Source organism: Meles meles, chromosome 20, assembly GCF_922984935.1.
Source record: "Meles meles chromosome 20, mMelMel3.1 paternal haplotype, whole genome shotgun sequence".
NCBI lineage: Eukaryota > Metazoa > Chordata > Mammalia > Carnivora > Mustelidae > Meles > Meles meles.
In genome coordinates this window covers 53,272,809-53,285,135 of record NC_060085.1, presented here as the reverse complement: position 1 = coordinate 53,285,135, position 12,327 = coordinate 53,272,809, and the positions used below count along the sequence as shown (strand labels likewise).

Genomic DNA, 12,327 nt, shown 5'->3' with positions numbered 1-12,327 from the left:
TCCGTGAATGGTGACAACATCCCAGGCGTTCCCTGAAAGCAGGTGCTGCAGACATCCAGAGCCCAGGGTCTCACCAGCCCTACCTCCTTATTCACCAAGCAGAGGCCTGGGGAGGGGGAGTCCTCCTGGTCGGGCCCTCCCTGCCCCCCACCCCCATGGGAGCCCATCTTCTATCTTCCTGTGAGCAGTGCATTTGGCTTTTTATAAAGCCAATAAATAAATAAGCAAGCGGGCATGATTAATTGATGGCATGGAGCAGACCAAGGCGCTGGAGTCAGGTGGCCAATCTTCCTGGTAGAGCTAGGCTTTTCAGCGACCTGGGGCTTGAGCCAAGGAGGGGAAGCCTGCTTTGAGGAGGTGCTTTCAGTGTGTGTCTGGGGTTTTCGCCTTTCTCCTCAGGCAGGGCTTCTTCCTGGTCTCCTCCAGGCCTTTGGCCTGAGAGGCCAGAGGCTTGGGCCCAACAGGTGCCCTTGCCCTACCCAAGTCCTTTCTCAGGGTCTGAGTGCCCTCCACCTAAACTCCCTAGGAATGGTCCAGCTAGCCCTCTCCCCTAAAGCTAGGTCTCTCCAGATGCTGGCTCCACACCTCAATTCACCAGAAATTGTGTGACCCCAACCACAGGTTTCAGTTGTGCAGGGGAGGCTTGGGACATACTGACCCCTGGGGGGAGAAGGATGGGAAGGGTCCCTCCAAGGGGCAAGCTAAGGGTGGGGATGGGGTAGAATAAGGGGCTGCTGGCACTAGAGGTACCTGGAGACAGCACCCACGGAGAGGCTGCAGACCCCTCCCCCTGCCGAGGCCGACCCGCACGTGCGCGTGCAGGAGGGCGCGGGCGGGACGGCGCGCTCTGGGTCCCGCGGGGCGCTTTCCGTGCGGAGTTTGGGGAGGGCCGAGGGGGAGCGCGCGGGGGAGGAGGGAGCGGGGAGGGGAGAGAGGGAGGAAGGGAGGGAGGCGGGCAGAGCGCAGTGCAGCGGTGGCAGAGCGGCGGCGGCGGGAGGGAGGCAGGCAGGCGGGCGGTGGCGGGGCCGCGGGGCGAGGCAAGCGCGGGGCAGCCGCGGCAGAGAAGCCGCAGCCGCAGCGGGGCCGGGCCGGGCCGGGCCGGGCCGGGCGCGCACCAGAGGCGGCGGCAGCGGCAGCGGCAGCATCTTGCTCGCGGAGCCGACGCAGGTGAGGCAGGGGCGGCCGGGCCCGGGCTCTGGGCCTCCTCCCCTCTCCTTCGGTCTCTCTCTCTCTTCCAGCCTGCTTCCTTTCCAAACGCGCTCGACCCCAGGAACCCCCGGCGGGCCAGAGTCTGAGCTTAAGCTGGAGCGCATTCTGGGTCCCCTAGCTCCGCGGAGGCAGGCGCCTTGTCAGCAGTGACCTTGAGCGGGCACCGAGCGGCGGGCGGGGCGGGCCGGGGTGGGCGCCTGCGGACCCGGCGCCTGCGGGCGCTGGGAGGGGGCGCACGGCGCTCCTGCCGCGCGCAAACTTTCCGGGCTCAGAACAGCCCTGAAGCTGGGGGCGTCCAGAGCGCTACAGCCTCCCCCCATTTCCTCCTTCTCAGCTGGCTTTGACTTCTCCTCCTGGCGTCCCCCCGGTATAGCCCCCCCCCCCTTCTCCAGGCCCAGATTCCTGAAGGCTGGGGAAATGACCAGAGCTATGGACGTTGACTCTGGGCTAGGGGCTTCTACCCCCGCCAAAGGTGGTTTCTGTCCTAGCTTCTAAGAGCCAAAGTGCAGGAGGACCCTCCACCAGGTGCTCTCTGCAGCTCTTTCCTCGCATTTTTCTGGCTTCGCGCACCCTTCCCGCAGCCTTTCTCCAAACAGAAGCTGCCATCCGGCAGTACCCCAGCTTGTGATACAAGAGCTCTGAAGCCCCACGCTCAGTTGGGCTCTCAGATATGCCTCTTAATTTTTTAGCCCAGCAGCAGGGACTCCTTCAGAAAATGGGTGGAGGAGGTATCCCCCCACCCCAGCCTCCATGGTGGATCAGTATGTTCTTGGATGCCTGGACTCACCCAGGCTCTGATCACCCTGGAGCCTGTGGTCTCAGGAAGAGCAGATATCCTGGAAATGGAGTATATCCTAACCTCCTAGATCATTAGCCTTGGAAAAGGAAAGTGAGGCTCAGAGAGGTTGAGCCAGGCCCAAGGTCACACAGCCAGACCAGGAGAACAAGAACTGGAATTTCTTATATTTGGTTGGGGAGGGATGGAGAGGACTCCTGTTCAGTTTCTACCCCTGCCTTCCAGGAGATTTGAGCTCTGGACACTGTCTTACTGGCTGTGTGACCTCTGGCAAGTCATTTTCCCACCCTGACTCACTTCCCATGTGTAAAATGGAAGTAACTACCTCATAGGGCTGTTCTGATGGCTGAGTTAATGTTCTTGAAGTTCTTATCATCATGTCTGGTGCATGGTCTGTATCCAAATATTTTTGGCCACCAACATGTGAAATTTCCTTTATGAGCCTAGAAAGGCAGAAGTAATTCCCGTTCTCTTCCTTCTACTTCTGGCACCTAGATTTAGGTGACTTCTCCCCTAGCCATGTCAGCTGCTAGTAGGCAGCGCCTGCTGGAATCCTGAGCACCTGTAATTTATTTGCAATGTTTGGTGGAGGCAAGTGTCTCGGCACCCTCAAGAGCCCACTGGACCCACTGGTTGTGGTTTCCTGCTGCGTGTATGGGGGATATCAATCCCTAGTTTCTAGCTGGGAAATGGAAACAGGGACCTGATGCAACCCCAGGAAGAGACACCCCCTCGCCACTGTCTCATGGGAAGACCATCATCCTCACCTCCTCCATCTGACCCAGTCTTCTTCCTACCTCTGTAAGATGTCATTCCTTCCCCCAGATGTACTACTGGCAATAGAGGAGAAGGGAGGGAGTGTGTTTGTTCGTTCATTCATTCATTCATGCACTCAATCACTGAGCCTTGCTTCATGTCTTCTTTGGGTCAAAAGATGTTTAGAAATATAGAGAAATCAGCCATGTCTAGCGGTTATAAAGCTCCTTCCAGGTGCCAGGCACTTGCTAGGCATAGGAGACTGATTCATTTGATACATTTTTGTTAAGTACTTAACAAGTACTAAGCACTGCTTATGTGGCAGGGACACACTGGTAACTAAAGTAGACCTGGTCCTAACTGTCAAAGGTGGCCATATAAATTGTCATCCAACCTGAAACACTTTTGAGAAAGGGAGAGGGCATTATTAATAATAACTCCAGGACCACAGGCATAAATCAGGAATTTCCAGCCAAACTGGGATGTGTGGCCATTCTGTGACCTCACATTTATATACCAGTGTTCAGGGAGAACTGTTAATATTTTTTGAGCTTGCTTTTTGTAGGCTCTGTGCTAAGCACTTTTGGGTTATCCTCTGATTGGAACCTCACACTGCTGTGAAGCTGGTGTTCCCATCTGCCTGCTGCTGGTTGGCATTGGGGCGGGGACCTCCTCTGTTGCTTGGCTGTTGGGCTGCCCAGCCTCCTCAGAGATGGGCCAGACGCAGGACCCAAAGGGACCCCCTGTCCCTCCTAAAAGAGGTGTATAGATGACTGTGAGTCAGGAGCACAAATGCTCTAATAGACGTGCCGTGGGGGCAGACGGACACACAGATTCTGCCTGGAAATGTCAGAGGCAGCTTCCCAGAGGAGAGGACCTTTGAGCTGAACCTTGAAACAAGAGTTAGGATTTTGGCAGACTGTGCAGGTTGGGGGGAGGGCAGTCCAGGCCCAGATTGGTAATGCTTGGAGATGTGGGGCATGTGCACTGTTGGGGGATGCCACCCCCAAATAGGTCTGGATCCAGTTATGATAGGACAGTAGTTAGGTCCGAAACATGGCAGCAGCCAGTGAAGATTAAGTCAAGGAGTGTTGTAGTGTGGCACGGGCTGAGCTTTGCCTCTTTGAAGGTTGCTCTGAAGATGTGACCATCCTAAAGGAAGGGAGCAGAGAGAATTTGCTAGACTGGATTTCCCTTTGACAAGAACTGTCTATAACCTGATCTACGCTATAGATTGCCTGCAGGGTCAGGGAAATCATTTTGTTATATAGGATCACTGCAGAAGAAATTTACCGGCATCTGTAGCATCAAAAAGTTCTCTGCAAGCAAAGTAATTGTCAGCAAGAGAAATATTAACCTACTTAAAAGAGACGGTTTTTAGTAGCGTCACCTGCAAAATGGGAATATGCTTATCACAGGTTATAAGTGAAATCTTTTCTATTTGTCAAATCAAATCCAAAAAGCTTCAACTTCTTCCACTCTTCCTGCCTCTCCATGTCACCTCTGTCACTATATAAATCGGAAGGCAATAAAACAGCATTTCTTTAGTAATGTCTTATTTCTCAGACTTTCATTAATTTATTCTGGCCTCCTTTCCTCCCTTCACAATGAAGTGGAATTATTAAAAACTTTATGATATCTAAAAAATTTGATCTGTTAGTAGAGAACAAAAAAGTAGGGGGTCACTATTGGGGCTTTGGGATTGGAAAATCAGGCTAGAGAGATTTGAGAAACAGAAGGGAACTTGATGGAAGGTTGGAAAGGCAGAAGACACAGGGCCAGCTTCATGGGCACCTGACCTAGGCAGTCACAGAGTCCTGTGTTGAGAAGAGCCCCCACACTGGATTTAACGCTCTGTGGTCACCATATTAAAATTCTTAATACTTTTGGAACAGAAGACTCCACATTTTTATTTTGCCCTGAGTCCCACAAACTATGTAGCCAATCCTGGGAGGGAGAGAGATATGGGAGTAGGAGGGCATAGGGGAAAGAATATGGATAGGGAGAGGGAAAAGAAAATAACATTTTGAAAGCTGCCTGCCATTTGCCTGATGCTGTGTGAAAGAGACCGTTTTCCCATATTTAATCTTTAAATTTCATGACACTCCTATGAGATAGATGATATTGTCCTTATTTTTAAATATAGGTTTATTATGATGTAGGTATGGTGAGGCCAATAGATTGGAAGCAATGGCCATTGAAAAGGCAGCTTGTTACAGTTCCCAAGAGGAAGGGCCTCACCACACCACAAGGGAAGCACCAGGTTCTGTGAGCAGGCAAAGGGAGACAGGAAGAAAAAAATGGACAGGAGACTTTACTGTGGTTTCCATGGGAAGGAACAGGCAAGCCAGGGTAAACAGATTTAGGGTTGGCTCTGGGGCCCCGGAGTGCTGGAGCTCCATAAAGAGGGTGATGGGAGGAGTATGGGAGGCTGCCCATGCTTTCCCTGCCCCTTCTTGGTTGTCCTCACCCCAGCAGGTCATAGAACTTTAAAGCAAGGATACCCCTTGAGAAGTAACTGGGCCAACTCCTTGATTTATAGAAAAAGTGAAAAGATAGGTCCAGAGAAGGAAAGCAACTTTTTCAAGGTCACACAGCATTTTAAGGCAGCTGAACTAGACCTAGAATTCATGTCTCCTGCTACTCAAACCACTACTTAGTTATTATTTTTGTTTTTTTTCTCTAGCAGAGTTCTATATAAGCTAGACCCACCAGACTGTGAACGTGTTGAAGTCTGAGTTCCTGTCTCTTTCAATGTCCTATTCCCAGTATGTCTGGAATACAGGAGATGCTCAACACATGATTGTATCAGTTTCCTAGAATTTCCAAAACAAACTACCACAAACTAGGATGCTTAAAACAGATTTTTAGTCTTTCAGGTCTGGAGGCTGGTAGTCTAAAATCAAGGTATCGTCAGGGCCAATAAAACCTATGGAGAAGAATCCTTCCTTGCCTCTTCCTAGCTTCTGATGGAATCAGACAATCATTGCTGTTCTTCAACTTATAGCTATATCACTCCAATTTCTGCCTCTGTCTTTACACAGCTGTCTTTCCTCTCTCTGTCTCTATTTCCAAATCTTTCTCACCTTATAAGGATACTTGACTAGGAATAGGCCCCATCCTCATTGAGTATGACCCCATCTAAAGTTGATTACATCTGCAAAGACCCTATTTCTAAATAAGGTCTCATTCACAGGTACCGGGGGTTAGGACTCCACCATGTCTCTTGGGAGGACACAATTCAATGTACAACAACAAAGAACCAAGGATAGAGTGAATATTTATGGTTTCGGGTGAGAATGCACTCCCCTTTCCCCCAAAGTTCAGACTAGTACTGAGGAATCAAAAAGAGGAAAGCAACAGCTGTCCAGCCCACATTTAGAGAGAAAATAGTCCAAGTGTACACAAGAGCATCTAACATTTGAGCCAACCTGCTGAGCTTAGAGTCCTGGAGCTGTCACTTTCTGATCACATCTGTGTGATCCTGGATGAGTGGCTTCAACAACCCTCTGTTTCCTCATATGCAGAACAGGATACTAAGAGCACCTACCTTATTGGGACTTTTGTGAAGAATGACAAGAATTGAGACCAGTCAAGTTCCTGGAACAGTGCCTGGCACACAGTAGGTACTTTCTTGTTGGCAGTGATCACTGCCATCGTCATCATCAGATCATTTAGAGAGCACTTTTCACCTATCTCTCTCTCTTTCCATCTTCACAGCAAACCTATAATATGGCTTGATAATTATCAGCTTCCTTTCCCCATAAGGTGGTTACTCATTGATGAAGTCACATCACAAACCCAGCTCCCGTGTTTCTAGTTCCCAGCTGCCCTCACTGCATGACGTCTGCTGGGTAGCAAGAAGCCTGTTGGTGTGGAGATGTTCCTAATGGATCCTTCCTGGTTTCATGGGGCCAGGATGTTGGAGAGCAGTGATGTGTTATGCCCTGGTAGGGGAGGGTGTGAGGGGGAGGGGGGCAGTGCTCAAAGGCCTCTACCCCAGCGTCTGTTGCCCAACTGTCACTGTACTTTCTGACCACATAGTGGATGGTTAATAAATGTGTGTTGGATGAATGGATTTCTTATACAACCCAAATAGTCACCACGCCCTGACAGCAACAACAAAAGCCTGAGATGAGGGCATCTTGCCCAGCAGTGATTACAGTTGACTAAAACTCACAGGTGGGCCGTCATTGTGTAAGAAACTTGAAAAATGTGCCTCTGATGCTGTTTGAAGAAATGAATTGTTGAGGTGAACGTCCAGAAGTCATAACACAGTGCAGTGTTGGGGGGAGGGGGTGGGTTGTGAGATGCAGGGGTGTAAAGAGGGTCCAACATGTAGGTGGGATATAAGAGGCACAGTGTGCAATAAACTGACATTGGATAGAGATACCACATTGAATGAATCTCCCAAACGTTGCCATCAGGAGTAGATAAGAACATGAGGCCTGGAAAGTTCTCAGCAAATCCGTGCAAAGGGCAACTAGCTGAATTCTGAAATAACTGAATGTTTTTATTGGCACTGATTCGCAGTTGACTATTTGTTCAGTAATGTAATGGTGGTTAAGAGTACCTAGGAACAAATTCTGGATGAAGCTCTTTCCACCTGTCTGACTTTGGGCAAGTTGCTCAACTTCTCTGTGCCTCAGTTCCCTTAGCAGTGAAAGAGAGAAAATAAAAGTAGTGCATCGGGTTGGTTTAAGGGTTGAGATTTGTAGAGTGTTTAGCAAAAAGCCTGGATCATAAAATACCCTGCTCCCTTGCCTTCTTCATCCTCCCCCTCTTTCTTTGCTCCCTCGTCTTTTTAATGTAGCAATTTCAGTAGTCATTAGTGATAAATATTTCCAGCTCTGTACTCTCTAGGCACATAGTAAATTTCCTTGACTGTTTTGATATCTGTTATGGCTGTGTGTCTTGCTTTGGCCAAGGAATTTTGAGAAAAAGTGACATGTCATTTCTGGGTGGAAGCTCTAATAACCAGCACACTGTTGGCCACTTTCCCCTGTTCCTTCCTTGGCAATCGAAGCAGCATGGAGATGTGGCCTCCCTTATTTCGATTTCTGAATGAGAATGATAAAGAGCCCCGAACCAACCCATAATGTGCATATAGCATCAGTGAGAAGACCATGCTTTTAGCACTGGCATTTTGGGCTTATTTGTTACTGCAGCATAACCTGGCCCATTCTGACTGATACAGATAGGGAACGAGTTGAAATAACCACTATTTATTTGGAGGTATTTTTGAGTCCTTTAATTCCTTCAAGTGTGGTGCCAAATTTTTAGTATATGAAGGTATTATGAATACAAAACGTGTGAGAACCATGCCCTAGGAGGTGATGGCTAGTCTCCTTAACATGGCATATATTTCACCCTGGCCTTATCTGACCCCATATGTGCCCCCACGCTCATCTGGACAAGTTCACGGCATGCTTGCGCAGATGCTTGCCTATCTCTAGGTTTTTGTTCATTCTCTGCCTAGAAATGGGGCATCCCCCAGGAAATCATGTCACTTGATAAATGGCTGGGGTGGAGTGTGACAAGTGCATGGGGGAAGAGGGAAGCATCAAGCTTGTTCTGTGAGGCACAGAAGGCAGCATTAGGACTAAGAGTGAGATTCTTTTTGAAAGAGAGAGAAGTCTCTAGTTATTAGAGCTTGGCCTGGCATAATAGTGAGCTCACCACACCAGCCACTGTCCAAGCAGAGGTGCCATGGAGCGGATTCCCAGTTAGCAGAACTAGCATAAATACTCCAGTCCTGTCACACATGACTTTAGGTGAGATTGCCCAAAGAAGGTAGATCTTAGCTTCAATTCTCTATTTTTTTTTTCTTTAAAAATAAAAATAGCTTTTACTGGTGGATTATAGACATGTTACATAATGATTATAGAAAATGCAAGTGATATTGAAAAGCATAAAGAAAGTAAAACATAGGGGTGCCTGGTGGCTCATTCTGTTGTGTCTGCTTTCAGCTCAGGTCATGATCCTAGGGTCCTGAGATCGACCCCACATTGGGCTCCCTTCTCCCTCTCCCTCTGCCTCTGCCCCTGCTTGTGCTCATTTGCTTGCATGCTCTCTCTCTCTGTCAAATAAATCAATAAAATCTTAAAAAAAAGAAAGTAGAACATAAGTAAAATTCCATTAAAAAGAGCTAATCTCTGCTAATATTTTGCCAAATGTCTTTGCTATGATTGATATGTAAACAGTGGGGTTTTTTTTTTGATACCTATCTCACTCAATAATAGAATATGGACATCTTAAATATCAATAAATTTATCTCTGCTTCACCTTTTATAAGTGGCCCTGTCATAATTTATTTACTATATTCCTTCCTGATGGGCACTCGGGTTGTGTCCAGAATTTTGTTATTATAGGCAACACCATGATAAATGTTCTGGTGTGTGGACCCCTGGGCATGCAGCCAGGCATCTCCTAAGGATGAATGCCTGAATGGAGTCACTGAATTAGGTGAAACTGTCCAGAATGAAAGAAGAGAAGAGAACTGTGGTACAGTCAGATAGAGAAATCATTTCTAATTTAAGGGCAGCCTGCAAAAGGTTGAAGGGAGAGATGAAAGGGAGATTGCAGCATGCTGGAAATTTGGAGGGAGGGGCCGGCTTTAGATACTCCATCCCTCAGGCAAAGGCTGAATGCAGATGACAGCCTTGTTTTATGTAGGGCCAGGCAATTACAAGCGCTTTCATGAGCACAGTCCTACTCAAGCCTCCCCACCACCTTGTGAGGAAGGACTCTGCCCCATTTTACAGAGGAGCAAAGTGAGGTCTGGAGAGGATGTGGCAAAAGGAGCTGCTGTCTTCATTTATAGTGTGTGGGCTCCAGACCTTTCCTTTGCACACATCCTTTCAGACTTTGCAGATGCCAGCTCCTCCGACCTGGCCAACTCTTTCTCCCTCTTGAAAAGGAAGACTGGTCAAATGTGACTTCTTTGTGAAACTTTTCCTCAAGGTGCCCCACCCACCCCACCCCAGAGCATGAACTATTGTGTGTTAACTGCTGAACCAGGGAGTTGGCTTTTGGTTTCAATGACTTGGATTCCGTGACTCCACTCGCAAACAGTAAGACCCTTTCTTATCTCACCTAATCTAAAGCTCTGCAGGTGGGTAATTCCAGGGCTCATCCATACCACAGTAGCCTACGGTCTGCCTTTCTCCCCTGCTGCAGTCATCAGCCTGGAGGAGCTCTCTTTTTTTTTTTTTTTTTTAAAGATTTTATTTACTTATTTGACAGAGAGAGAGATCACAAGTAGGCAGAGAGGCAGGCGTAGGCAGAGAGGTAGGCAGAGTGAGAGGAGGAAGCAGTCTCCTTGCAGAGCAGAGAGCCCGATGTGGGGCTCGATCCCAGGACCCTGAGATCATGACCTGAGCCGAAGGCAGCGGCTTAATCCACTGAGCCACCCAGGCGCCCCTGGAGGAGCTCTCTTTTTGGGAGCATTCCCTGCAGGTGTCACAGAGCCTGGGAGACAAAAGACAGGAGGCTTCTCTGCACTTCTTTCATCAGGTAGGAATTCTTTCCCAGGAAGTCCCCTGCTGACTTCCTCTTACGTCTCTTTGGCTAGAACTGGGTCACATAGCCATGCCTAAACCAGTCATAGCCAAGAGCATGGGACCAAAAGCTTAAAAGGGCCAGGACTTAGCTCTGAAGCTGTCAATTGAGGGCATAGTCAGAGCTCTGCCAGACAGAGGAGGGAATGGCCCCTTGGGAGGCAGCCCTCAGAGTCTGCCCAACTATGCCCTCACTCTCCTGGCTCCCCACTAGGCTGGAAGCTGTGAGAGGACAGGGGATTGGGGTTTATCCCTTCCAGTGCCCTTTGCAAGCTAGGACAGGACTTGGAACATGGTAGATACTGAGGAAGATATTGATGGAATTAATGAAGGCCAGTGCTCTGGGTTTGGTATTTTGGACAACAGCTTTGCCCTCAAAGATATTGTAGTGCAGTTGTGGAGAAGACACTTGAATCTAAAAAAAGATGTGGAATTAGGGCCTGGACTCTGGCACAGACTGGACATGCCACGGGAGATAAATGCCTCCATAGGTGCCCAGAGAAGTAGGATGAGGCCCGTTAGGTACCAGATACTATGAAAGGTAGGAGTGGGTAGTGGAGAAAAACACTTGTGTACTCAGAGAATGGATGGGAGCATGATGGATTTGAGGCAGGGAAGGCATTGACTAGGCCTGAAGGGGATTCATTCTTGAGGACCTACTGTGTGCAGGTCATCCTACTTGGATTTATGTTATCTTATCTTTCCTGTGCCTCCATGAGGTGGTCCATTCTCTCTTGCATTTTGTAGGCGGGGAAGCTAAGGCTCAGAGGGCGAGTGAGGTTGCTTGCCCAACAGTAGGGCCAGGAAGTAGTGGAGTTAGTCTAAGAAAGCAAACCCATTCTGAAAAACTGGCTCCCCTCTGCAAAGGGGCCATGATGGCCAAAGGAGGCCCACTGAGGACCAGCAGGCAGTGGCGTTAACAGGAACAGGACCCTAAAAACTGACAGGAGGGCCTAGAAAATGCATGGTGCAGTGAAAATGCAGGTGAACATCCCAATAGAAGAGGGGTTTATAACAGGATTCAGGGCAGGCTTGAGGAGCCGTAGCCTTTGGCATCAAACCTGACTTCAGATCTCGATCTGCCAGTTAATAACTGTGACCTTGGGCAGGACACCTCACTTCTCTATCCCTCAGTTTGTCCATCTATAAAATGTTGATAATTAAATGTATGCCCAGTGCCTGGCATACAGTAAGGATTTAATACATGTATTTTTCATTATCAGTATTGTTGTTGCTGTTGTTTAGAACTTGGTGGGTAACTAACCAGAGCTAGAGGTGACTCCCTCAGTGTAGGGGCCCTGGGTTCTACTTCTGCCTTGGTCACTGCCACCACATTTGACCTTAACTTCAACCCTCCCACCATCCTGGCTTTCCAGGGTTCATCTGTAAACTAAGAAGGTTGGGCCAGTTGATTTCTAGCATCCTCCCTCATTCTAAATTCTGCACATGTGTGAAGTAGAAGGGGGAGGCTGCAATGACCAATGGGATCAGAAAGGAGTGAGGGGGTGTCTGGGACTGACTCTGTGCTGGGGAAGCAGAGGAAGGGAAGGGCAGAGGATAGAAGGAAGAGCAAGGAGGAGCCAGAGGCCAGGCAGACAGCAAGGACTAGGCAGGTGTGCAAACCCTGGGCTGGGCAATTTGGAGGTGGGCACATGGATGAATGACTAAAACCAAATAAGGCAGGAGTGCATTGGGAAGAGCTGCAGCTGACACCTGCCCTCCTTGTGGGAGAATCAGAGGGAGAGGAATCAATCACGGCTCTTCCTGATGCTTAATACCTGGGGGCTGGGCTTTGAAGAGTGTGTGTTCAAAGACTAAAATTGAATTGCTCCGAAGTTTGCAGGAACACTGCAATTATGCCTGAGAACATGTCTATGAAATCCCCTAGAAATCTATTTTTAGGCACAAGGTTTTATAACCAGAGTCAGAAATCGAGTGGAAGTGTGTGGGAGGCTGACCCTGGACAGTTTCCATGTTTGAGAGGAGGGGAAAGGGTATTTTTAACTG

The 12,327-nt window shown here is 48.8% G+C and overlaps 1 protein-coding gene across 11 annotated transcripts in view; it reads left to right on the top strand.

Moving 5' to 3' along the window:
- Positions 1-1,090: 1,090 nt before the first annotated feature.
- Positions 1,091-12,327, top strand: part of ATP2B2 (ATPase plasma membrane Ca2+ transporting 2) — a 367,384-nt gene continuing 356,147 nt past the window's right edge. For 3 of the 11 annotated variants that reach the window (XM_045990373.1, XM_045990372.1, XM_045990371.1), the window contains exon 1: positions 1,092-1,167. The gene's annotated coding sequence lies outside the window, so the exon portion shown is untranslated. Of the gene's footprint in view, positions 1,168-12,327 lie in introns of all 11 variants that reach the window. The other 8 variants (XM_045990363.1, XM_045990365.1, XM_045990358.1 and 5 more) reach the window with 4 other exon arrangements.